At 35.4% G+C, this 12,774-nt stretch overlaps 1 protein-coding gene across 3 annotated transcripts in view; it reads left to right on the forward strand.

Moving 5' to 3' along the window:
• The window catches only part of LOC138712113 (potassium voltage-gated channel protein Shaw-like), a 932,154-nt gene that overhangs the window by 776,061 nt on the left and 143,319 nt on the right, over positions 1-12,774 (forward strand). The window lies entirely within an intron of this gene.

Here is a 12,774-nt window from a genome sequence, read left to right on the forward strand (position 1 = left end):
CTATAAACTCTATGATCCGGTACTGGCCGCCGTCCGGCACTGAACGAACTCCCTGTACATAAAATTCATACACTGCTCTTCGATTTATGTCACGATTAAATTAATTAATTCTACAAAAATCTGTTTTTCTGGTTTGGCACATTTTTATTGAATGGAATATTTTGCTATACCTAGCGCAACTATTTTCTTCAACGTTGAGCACGGTACTCCTGTAGAAGCTTTGGTTTTATAAGTGGATCATGGCATTGTCCTCCTCTCTCAATAAAATATTTACACACATTTTGAATGACTGTAGCTGACGGCGTATGATTTCAGTTTAACACGTCCAATTTGTGACACACAACATTCACTTTCATCATCACTATCAATATTTCGGGAGAAAGATACTCCAAGGTCGTTACATGATGACAACTGATTTACACTTTAACTAAGAAATAATAACACAACATTTAGTTTCAACTCGTAAGCAAAGAATACTAGTGCCTATTCTTCAAATAACTCGTTGCAACCGCTCTTGGGTTCTTCCAGCGTCGCGTGCTGAAACTCTTTACTGGTTCCAACGTGGACAGATACCAGTGAGCTCTATACTAACTGAAGGCACTACCGCAATGGTCTTTCCTGTCAGAAAGTGTGACTGTAGACGCCATGTTGGAGAGGGTATTGCTCTCTCTTTGTAACTGATGTGTTTCAATCAGTCTTTCGTGAGGTTCGTGTTGCACATGCGCAATAAGCAATAAAAATACCGTTATTGTGTACGATAGCTTCACTTCAAGAGAGACAAGGACAACATTATATTAGAAAGAGATAGCAATACGCTCAGGCGCTCAGCATTCGCGTCACGATTTTAAAGCGTTGAGTTATGCCTCCAGCTTATTATAGAGCTCACTGACACATACTGAACTATATAGACTATCCCTTCACATTGACTAAAATTTCAGTGAACGAACAGTATAATATGTGAATAATTTATCTTCTGTTTGCAAAATAAATCCACAATAATTTATTATGAATAACCAAAAATGCATTAAATAAATTTATTTAAAAATAAAATAAATCATATAATTAATTATAAAAGTACTGTTGTATTAAATAGTTTGACCGGTCACAACATTATGCGCAGTAAACAGGGAAGTTCATTTGATACTGTCAAAGAAAGGGAGAGTTGTATAGGTTAGTCGCTGTGCAGCTCCTGTAGAGTTCATTTTTTTTCTCGTGCAAGTGAGTAGTATACTAACTATTACAAAAACGTTAGTACAGTAATGGAACTATAGGGCCTAGTTTATTTCATTGTGAGAGGAACAGTGAAAATAGAAGACTGCATTGTGTTACGTGCGAGTGTTTGGGTTGTAGTGAGTGGAAAAACTGTGAACGCCCATGGAGTGCAGGTACATAAGCAATGTTTTTAACACAGCTATGATTTACGTCAGCATGCGGGCAGTTCTCTCCCTTCCCTATCCTGACCCACTGAACATACTGTGAAACTTACTTACTCTACATCACTCCTACTCAAAAGTTCGGGCATAACACCGATGAAGCTATCTAAACACAACACTAGTAAAATACGAAATAAGACAAACAAAGACTTGTTCATGCACTCAAATATTCTGTGCAACCATTTTGACGTGAATACTTCTTTCTTCGAGGTGCAATTGATGAAAACATGTCACATTTCTTGCGTAACACGTAGTTCATTATATTGGTAATTAATGGTAAAATTAAGAATTTCATTCATTTTATTTAATGTTCTGCTCAAGGGCAGCTCTTTCACTGCAAACCCAGCTTTCTCCAATCTTTCCTTTTTTTGCTTTCTTCTTCGTTTCATCAAGTGATTCATATATCTTAATGTCGTCTATGATCTGATATCTTCTTCTATTCCGAACTCTTCTCCCGTTCATCAGTCCTTCCAGTGCATCCTTCAGTAGGCAGCTTCTTTTCAGCCAGTGACCCAACCAATTCCTTTTCCTCTTCCTGATCAGTTTCAGCATCATTCTTTCTTTAACTACTATTTTCAACACAGCTTCATTTCTGTCCACTTCACACGTTCCATTCTTCTCCATATCCACATTTCAAATGCTTCTATTCGCTTCTCTTCACTTCGTCATAATGTCCATATTTCTGCCCTATACAATGTCACACTCCATGCGAAGCATTTCGCTAGTCTCTTCCTTACTTCTTTTTCCAGAGGTCAGAAGAAAATGCTCCTTTTTCTATTAAAAGCTTCCTTGGCCATTGCTATCCTCTTTTTGACTTCCTGGCAGCAGCTCATATTACTGCTTTGGTACACCCTAAGTACAGTATTTTACTGCCTTATTTAGAATTCGCAAGTTTATCTTCTGTATTTTTCTTCCTATGACCATGCTCTTCGTTTTAATTGCCTTATCTTCATGACATACTGCTCACAGCTATCATTTACTTCCAGTAACATATGAATTAGTATAATTTCCTCTTCTGCTAACAACGCCATATTTTTCTTTTTTCATTAATAAATAAAATATAAACGATCAAATACAATGAAAAGTTAAACTATGGAGAAGTATATCTTCAATGATAAATGACAAAATACAAAATTATAACTCAAAGACATATTGACGCAATCATCAGAATCCAGTAAAACTTTTGTCACTTTTTCATTGTAAACTGAAAGAGGAAGCATTATACTGAGAGACAGCTTTGGAAAATTTTAGATGTACAGACTCGAGATAATACAAAATATGGACAATAGAAATTGTTGGAATAAGTTATACTCTACCACAACCACTATGAGATAAATACAGTTTTCATCAGAAATGTTTCAATGAGTATAGGATTAAATCTGTGGTTTACCGCGCCGGTAACATTAGAGCATTCTGTATAATTCTATAGTTACTCCAGGGCTACAAAAACCGCAAGACCAATTTTCTTTTCTATTGTTAGCAAATTGCACGTTTTTGTTCATTTCTCACTAGAATTGTCACGTAATTCAACTACCTCTCAAACAACACAATATTCCAATAATGCATTTCAGTACCCATTCATATGAGAAATTGTGTGCAGGGACTGATTTCGGAGTTCTTAAAAACTAGTAAATCATAACCGAAGTTTTCATCTTTCCAGTCACTGCCCACCAGAGTTGTCCATCACAATTCAGTGATGTAAAACCATTATCCACTTGGCAGTGCTGTTTCGATTCGCTTTTGTCTCTATTCAATCGTGCCAATGCAACGACAAATAAAACACGTCGATGCACACATTCTCAATATAATTTCTCTTGAAATTTATAGTCGTGTTGCGGGTTAGCCTACATTGTGTTTTAGCCACTGAGGCCCGAACTTTATATTTTTAATGCCATCTGTGTAATGAATTATAACACATGACGAGGAACCGACGTGATTTGTGATTATTTTATTTAAGCTTCTGGTAAGCTTGTGCTTTTCTATTAAAACTGCGCATAAATTAATGTACTATTGGTCACACTGAACTTTATGCAAACTGATATGTTTAGTAACAAACTATTTCTATTTCGCTTTATTGCTTCGCAAAATATTCCCCCTTAAATCTTATGCACTTCTCTAATCGATGAAAACAATCTTAAAGCACTGCACCAACTTTTCCAGAAGCACTTCATACACTTCAGTGAAGGTCACAATCGCAGCTTAAGCAGTGTTAAAGGACTCCGCGCATTTTCTTCCTGATGGCTTGGTATAGAAGTCGGACGGTGCCAAATCAGGACTGTAGGTCGATAAGTTATTACATTCACACCTGAATAGGGTGGCCAGATTCACATGGATAAAAAAGAGTTCACAAAGCTTAAAAAAGGAGGGCATTTTTCGAAAAAAAGAGGACAGAAAATATGTATTCAGATTTAAACTTAAGCCTATATTATACTATAAATTACGTCAGTATCTATTTTATTACAAAATATTTACAGTACAGATTTAAGTTTATATCGTACTTAAAAGTATGTTAATATTAAAAATAATTATGATAAAACTTAATAATAATAATGATTTTACAGGTATGTACATATGAAAATCAAGGGAACTATAATTATTAAAGAGGACAGAAAATATATATTTAGATTTAGACTCAGGTCTATATTATACTTAACATTATGTCAATATCAATTTTATTACAGCATTACATGTAATAAAAGTTAATAATATAAAATGTTTTTACATTTAATTACATATTAAAGCCAAGGAAAATATAATTGTTATCAAAATACATAAAAAGGCCGCACAAAGTGAGAATTTAATATTATTTTGTAAGCAAAGAGATTTATTATCGTTCGCAAAAAGTATATTCCGTCGTTGCTGCTGCCACCTACAGGCAAATTACTTGAAAAGGCGTCAAATCAAATAATTTCAAAATATCAGACAAACAAGTTACGAAAAGGAGGACATTTCTTGATTTTTTTTAATCTGCCCGGACCCCGGACAAAGGTCTAAAAAGGAGGAAAGGTCCGGATAAAAGAAGACGTCTGGTCACTCTACACCTGAAGTGACCAAAAAGCCCACTCTCTCTTCCGCAATGTTGGACGATGCTTTCTCATAGTGGAGTATGTTACGGCTTCGAGGTTATTCTGTATGCACTCTTTTTTCGAAAACTAAGAGGCATACCACTTGACATTAACCACACGACGACTCTCCAAAGAAACAAAGCGACGAAAGAATGAAGTAATCATCTTCTTGCCAGTCCTTCTGCCTCTTTTGACTATTATTGGCTTATCTTCGTCTATGAAGATTTATTGTGCCGATAAGGGTTTATTTTATTTTATTTACTTTTTTTATTTATTCATTTGTTGGTGAACATAACAGGCAAAGCCCAATTACAATGTTCACGACTAACAAATTAATTGATAAAACATAAACAAGGAAAAGGAAACATACTCTTATTAAAAACTGAAACATAATAGAAAAAAGGGAAAGAAAAAAAGAGAAATTGAAATAAGGTGTGAAAGTAGCTTCAAATTAACTACCAACAATATTCTGTAAAATATGATAACAAATAATTCTGTATCTAGAGAAATTCATATTGAAAATATCAACATTCGGATGAGGATGTAATTTATTGTATAACTGTAACATTTGGAAAACTGGGGAATTTTTGTGGGATTCACTATTTGTCCTTAGTATGTAAAACAAATTTCGAAATTTCGTTCTAAGCTTAGGTGCATATAATGTTATATAATAAATTGTCCAACTTATTGTTAATAATTTTATAAAGAAAGTTTAAAGATTGACAATTTCGTCGAATTTGCAAACTAGTAAAATGGAAATGTTGAAGCATTGTAGCATAACTCTCATAGGTAGGATAATCATTATAAAGTCTGTAATATAACCATTTTAGAAATTTATTTTGAATTTTTTCTAGTAACAGAATATATTTGTTAGTAACTGGGTTCCAGATAACAGCAGCATATTCTAATTTAGATCGAACAATGGAATTATACAAAATTATTATAGTTTTCACTTTGAATTTACAAGAATTTCTCATAACAAAACCTAAACTTTTATAGGACAGATTTATAATATTATTAATATGACTATAAAATGTAAAATTGCTGCTAAATAATATACCTAAATCTTTATGTTAATTTTCTGCTGGTAAAACTTTTGCCTCTATTTTATATGAAAATTTAATTGTATTTTTCAATCTAGAAAAGGTCATATGTATACACTTATTTATATTAAATAACAATTTATTATTAATACTCCATATATGTAAGTTTGTAATATCTGTTTGAAGTAGCTTACAATCTGATATAGTTTTGATTTCTTTATACAATTTAATATCATTCGCAAATAATAAAATTTTAGAATGTTGTACACAATTCACAATATCATTAACAAACAATAAAAATAATAATGGACCAAGATTGGAACCTTGAGGCACACCAGAATTTACCGTAAAAGGCTTAGAAGTATGTCCATGAAAGTTCACAACTTGTACTCTTCCTTTCAAGTATGATTTAATTAACGATAGCAATGAGAAGGAAAATCCATATTGTTTCAATTTCAATATAAGACTATCATGGTCAACCTTATCAAATGCTTTCTGAAAATCTGTATAAATAACATCAACTTGTAATTTATTATCTAGTTGGGAGGAAACAAATTGAGTGAAATGTAGTAAATTTGTAACAGTTGATCTTCCGATCATAACAGTAAATCCATGTTTGGTAGCCTATTAAGATGTCAAAAATAGAATATGACCTACATAAATTGAATTTTTAAGCATTTCTGTGCATTAATTAACACGTGGTTGTTTCTCAGCTTCTGTCAGAGCACACAGTTTTCTCACAGTTTAATTGTTATGAAGAATCTTTTGTATTGCACTCATACCTATCCCCAAAGATACCTGAAACTTGGCAAGATTCGATTATCTCTAGTAATTGCGCGAGTACAATTCAATAAGGTTAATGAAAGAATAAAATTAAATAACTTGCAAAACCGAATGACTTATAAAAATGATAATAATTATTATAAAACAAAGCGTTAATACATTATTATGTTACCTTGTAATGAAGTTCAAAGCAAACTGCTATCACGACATACTAATACTACTGCCAACTACTCAGACAGGAAATACGAAACAACGATACTTAACCTCAAAAGTAAGATAAGCTGAAACGTTATATTAACAGAATAAAAACACGATAGGTTTTTGCAGTCCTTTATTTATTACTTGAACTTACAGTTATTGAAAACGCAATTTTCGAAGTTAAATTTTTAACTCGCCATGTTTGAATTTGCCGCTAACAGAGTGATGACGTAATCACTGCATAGTAGTGCGATTACTTGTGTGGTATTGTACGGGACATCTCAACAGAAAGGACGCATCCTTAAAAAGCGTTTTATCAAGAAACACAACTTTACTATTTTAAGGCGGTTCTGAAACGTTACTTATGGTCTCTGCGTAAGGGAGAGCGCGATATGATTACTGCATACCAGTGGCGATTCCTCCATGAAGGATTTGAGGATCAAATACCTTACTATAATAATATCGGACAGCTGTATACTAGTAGCATTGACCTGAGTGCGAGATATCGCGGACTTGACATCTAGCGGAGCGGCGTGGGATTACGTCCACAAATACAAATATTAACATAGCGGGATTTGGACTATTGTTCAAAACGTGAGTTACTAATGTGGAATAATATATGAAACACTTAAGATATGTTAAATAGTATTTAATGTAAAATTATTATCTTATATCAAAGCTGCATATTATGAGAAATATTGCATACTTCATATTATTTTCCGTAATTAATTGTTACCGGTACATATTTTTTCTTTGGTATACTTACTTACTGGCTTTTAAGGAACCCGGAGGTTCATTGCCGCCCTCACATAAGCCCGCCATTGGTCCATATCCTGAGCAAGATTAATCCAGTCTCTACCATCATATCCCATCTCCCTCAAATCCATTTTAATATTATGTTCCCATCTACGTCTCGGCCTCCCCAAAGGTCTTTTCCCCTCTGACCTCCCAACTAACACTATATGCATTTCTGGATTCGCCCATACGTGCTACATGCCCTGCCCATCTCAAACGTCTGGATTTAATGTTCCTAATTATGTTAGGTGAAGGATACAATGCGTGCAGCTCTACGTTGTGTGGTTTGCTTTGGTTTAGTGAGACAAAATCAATTAAGAATGAATTTACAATAATTCTTTATATACGCATTGCTGACAACTGCAGAGATAAAATTATTAGTAATCCGATGCTTGTAATAATTAGTAAAGACATGTCAACAACAATAAAACTTAATTTCATAAAACCTTAAAATTTCCAATGCCGTACTTTTATTCATTTATTAGGTCTAAATAAAAAAGCTAATTTGTATTTTTCTATCAACACAAAGACGAAGGAATTAGGCCTACTAAAGAATGTTGTTGACTCACGTTTTATGATCCCTCGGAAATCGAAAGTATGATTTGGAGCAATTTGTAATGCTGTAATTGTACCAATTATAAACAACATATATACATCCTGACATTTTAACACAACACTAATTAATAAAACTATTAACTAGCCCAACAACAATTTACATTGCAGTTGATTGCAGCTTGTTTCGCGAGTATCTCCACACCGGCCGCCTAGGTAGTAGCACCAGTGTCGTTCGCGCTCAGAACTTAGCTGCCCGATATTATTATAGTAAGGTATTTGTGAGGATGACCCTACAGTTTAATTTCTTGCCTCTGAGGATAAAAATCATTTTAATTACAGATTTTGATTTTCAAAGCGTCCCGACGTAATAATAATTTCCTTTAAACTTCCATTTTCTGTCGTGAGTTGTAGCCACTGCACAACTCAGAAATAATTTCCGAGGTACCATCCAAATATCTTACAGCAAACTGTTTTTTTAGCAGTGTAGTGGACAGGCGAGAGTGCGAAGGGAGGGGTATGGCTTGAGTTTAATCGCATTTGAGGTTATGACCGCGTATCCTAATACTACGACCCTTCTTTCTGGGTGATGGAGACAATCTCAGAGACTACAATAAGAATTTTCAAGTGCCCTTGTATCTTTCTTCAATGCAGTTCATTGATAATTTTAAAAGAAAAGAATAAACGAAATAATAAATAATTTGAAATGATATAATAACTTATAAAAATGAAATGAATAAAAAACAAAATTACGTAAAGGTAAATAAAATAAGCTATAATAAATACAAGAATGAAGAGGACTTTCAGATGACAGGAGAGCCTTCCTGGGCAGGAAAGAATATCTGAGGTTGCATTTGATCATTTAGAAGAATTTAACTGTAGCAAAAAATTAATTGCGCAAACGTACGACGGAGCAACGGTAAATATCTGGCAGTACAATGGCTTAGGAGCCATCTTCACAACTGAAAATGGGAGGAGAATCGAACTTCATTACAAATAAATTGCTAGTTTCAGAAGGTGAGTCAAAGACTAACATAGGCCTACTTGTATTGATTTTGCTTCCTCTATTATTATTATTATTATTATTATTATTATTATTATTAATATTAGTTTCTGTCTTGGTCATCAATCGTCAATCTCATACCCTACATACAAAAAATATCACTAGTCGCCACTTCTGCACACTTTCAAATTATCTAAGAGTGTAGTGACGTCATCTTAGAACCTACTCTAACGAAATACTCGTAGTTTTCTTCCTGCTTCATGGTTTGCAGAAGCACACAATGCAAATGACAGCAGGACTAACAAAGACATAAGACGCTAGACGCTGGACTTTAATTAAATGGTTCACGAATAGATGGGGGGGGGGACTTTTGCTGCCACGGCGTGTTAATTAATTACTCGTCAGTGACAGACAACTGTTTTCTGCAGAAACCACTTCCCCATCCATTTCGACGAGAAGAAAAATGTAACACCAAGTCTCACTGGCGCTACCACTACGTAACACAGGGGAAACTAGTTCACAACTTACTACAGTACGGGACAAAAGAATGCAAGTCTGAAGTTCTACTGCTTTACACCACCCTCCCAGCGGTGTTGTCGAGTTGTCGCGTTGTAAGTCATACGTCATACCTTTAGTTGTTGGTTCGTCTCGACACGAGGAAGTGCCGCCCCTTATATTCGGTGATTTAAGTTGTAACCTGTTACTATAGGTGACAGAAGATAGTTCAGATAATTCTTTCGATTATAGCCTCCTGTGACGGGTAAAATTAATACTTATTCTCAGTGTTTTGCGTTTTGTTTTTTAATTGCTTGCATTTCAAAATATTAATAATCAGATTATTTAATATATTTAATGTTGTTCTAAAGTGAGTTTCAAATGGCCATAACTTTGGCCAATCTTCAAACTCTGCAAAAGTAAAAACACTAATTTATAACAGTTTATTATGACAAGAAGACAGAACAAACAAACAAAACGTTAAATATGACCACCACAGTGTTTTTCAGTAGGAAATAGTCGTTCTTTTAATTTTATCTTTTGTTTTTTAGTTCGTTATTTAACGAAGCTGTATGAATTGGTTATTTAGCGCAGCTCCGGATTAAGCGGTGGTTTCCAAGAGCCACGCATGTCCCGCCAGGAATTTAGTTTACACGCAAAGACATCTCTTATGGACATTACGTTATGATCAGTGCTGAGATTCCTTTAACCTGCGCGGTACTGTAAACGACGCAGCGACTATGTTTCTAGAGAAAAGAAAGAGACAGTGCTCGCGTGTATACAGGTACAGTCGGGTGAAAAATCTTCTAGCAAGTAAATTAAACAAAGTTTACATGTATACTAAATGTTTCATTACTGAGCAATATTTGCACTGGAATTTAACACAGTAAACTTCATATAACTTTGAAAAGTAATTAAATAAAATACATAAATACAATACACGTCTATGAATAACGAAAACTAGTAATTATAGTTTGACATACATAAATAAAATGTACTTTTATGCATAACAAATACCAGTATATAGTTCACTGATCTTTATGACAATAAATTTACAATATACATTCTGACTGTATGAAAAGAAAAAGAGGTGCAGTCGGATGAAAAATCTTTTCGGGTACTTGTACTCCGTAAAGTGGACGGGAGTTCTTTCTATTTTGTTTTAACATGAATTTTCTTATGTTGACTATGTCTTCTTGAATTACAATGTGATTGAACGAAATTAATTTTTTGTTCGCTCTTATTTCCACATTACATACTTTACAAAATATATTGTATTACAACCATTCACACAAAAGTACTCACAGTCAAATTTGTTTACCAACATTTGTTGCATGTGTGTTTTCTAATTTTCGTCATAGTTCTGAACAACGTAAAACTACGTTCTGACTAGCGTTAAAGTTTGTGCTCATAACAAATTAAATATTCATGTATTACTCGACCAAAGCCATTGGAGTCCGGAGGCGTGGCGCTACTGCTCCTGCGTTCGTAATACCTCATCGCGATAGTTCACATTACGCACGCAGCTCCACTCGGCTTGGTCGAGAAATACTTCAGTAAGGAAAACAAACCTTCGTGGGACGACTTCCTCTGATATCGTATTCTCGTTGCGAGTGTACGTTCGTAACCCTATACGTCAGATTGCAGCTATAGGGTGGTATTAATAAAAACGAAGACCTTACTTTGCTCATCTTCCTCATGAGCAAAACGAGCTTGCTTTTTCTATGAAGAAGCTCTGAAATGTCGTATTAATAAAAACTATTGGAGCTTGCTCTTACGTGCCAGAGCTTGCTCTCAGTTTTTGCTTCATTTAGCGTGGGAATTCGTATCAGTAGAGTCGTCAACGAGTTCAGGCCAGCCACAATAAGCGATACCGCCACGTGTATTTCGATCGGAAAGATTAGTGATTGAGCTATGAGTGATACAGAGGAAGACGTTGGGAAAAAGGGAGAAGATTTATCTTTATTTATGGATATCATTAAAAAATTTCCAGTTATAATGTTATCGGAATCGAGGCAAAAGAAATCTGCAGCATTTGCAAATATCAGAGAGAAGTATGAAAAAGGGTTTGCGGTGCCAATAACCGAGGCACAATTAATTAAAAAATTGTCCAATATGAAAACTAGATTTAAAAAAATATGAGAAACAAGAACATAAAGATGAATGACTGTCCGGATTCGTACGGGATCTTTAATTGAAAAATCCGTACTGACACTTATGGCGGACAAGGTTGCAGTTGGGTTTTTCTCGAGGCTCTCCCGTTTCCCCTAATGAGGAATTTACATCATTCTGTCAACATTTCTCCATTCAGTCATAATTCCATAGCATTCCTCGAATGCCGGCTAGCGACGTAAGGACGGGGCTGGCCTAGGGATTAGTGGAGTTGCTTGCTCGAAACCTGGATACATAGCAAACCTTAGTGTAGTCAGCCGGTGTGAATTTGGGAATGTACCTAGCTTGAGGGTTAGTGCAATGTATCTTGATAGGTCGCAGTGCTGGGTCATAGTGCCCTTCTTCCAAATTCTATTTCATTCCAGTGCATAATATTTGAACTGATAATTTCATGTAAGTTACATTTGTGTGTAAGTTGTAAATAAAGAAGTATTCAAGATTCCGTGTATTATCAGCTGTGATTTTATAGTAGTTTTCAAAGAGTCTTGCACGCTTTTCCTTATAATACTGTGACAGCGACGTGACATTCGAACTCACGACCAGCGTCCCGCAAGAAAGCAGATCGCTCGGGCTTCACGGAGCACTGAGGGACGGCGCGCGGCGGAGAGAGTGCCCGCGCAACTGCTGCGTGCGGAGTAGGGGGGACGGACCCTCCCGACTCTTCCAGAAGTCCGTCGAAGTGGAGATATCCAGATAATTCTCTGCACACCTGTAGAAATTTCTCGCAACTATGATTTCGCTATAAAAGAAGAAACGCCAGCGAACTCGAGCAGTTTTCAGTTGATTAGTCAGCCAGTCAGTGAGTAAGCCAGAGCAAGCAAGCCAGTCTTGTGTACCGGAGTTCGACTCGAGTGTGCGTCCGCAACGGTGACAGCATCCGAAGGCCTGAGTTCGAGCGCAGTGGACCGCAGTTGGAGGGGCCTGAGTTCGAGTACAGTGAACTGTCTCAGAAGGTCTGTGGTTCGAGATACTGTGAACTCGAGTGACTGAGCTAGAAGAACTGTGAACTGAGAACTGATAGTTCTGATTTGTAAATAGTGCTTTGTAAATATTAGTTAAGATTAACAGTTCATTGCTGTTCGTAATAGTCCAAGTAAATTGTCATTGCCGTCAGTGGAGTGCTATAACGAATACTGTGTTGAGTGAAAATTCCTATTGTTGACGAGAGCGTTTAAGGTGAATTGTAGAAAGGAATTATTGTTGGAAGAATAAAATCCTATTGTTGAGTTGAAATA

This window comes from Periplaneta americana, chromosome 13 (assembly GCF_040183065.1).
Source record: "Periplaneta americana isolate PAMFEO1 chromosome 13, P.americana_PAMFEO1_priV1, whole genome shotgun sequence".
Taxonomy (NCBI): domain Eukaryota; kingdom Metazoa; phylum Arthropoda; class Insecta; order Blattodea; family Blattidae; genus Periplaneta; species Periplaneta americana.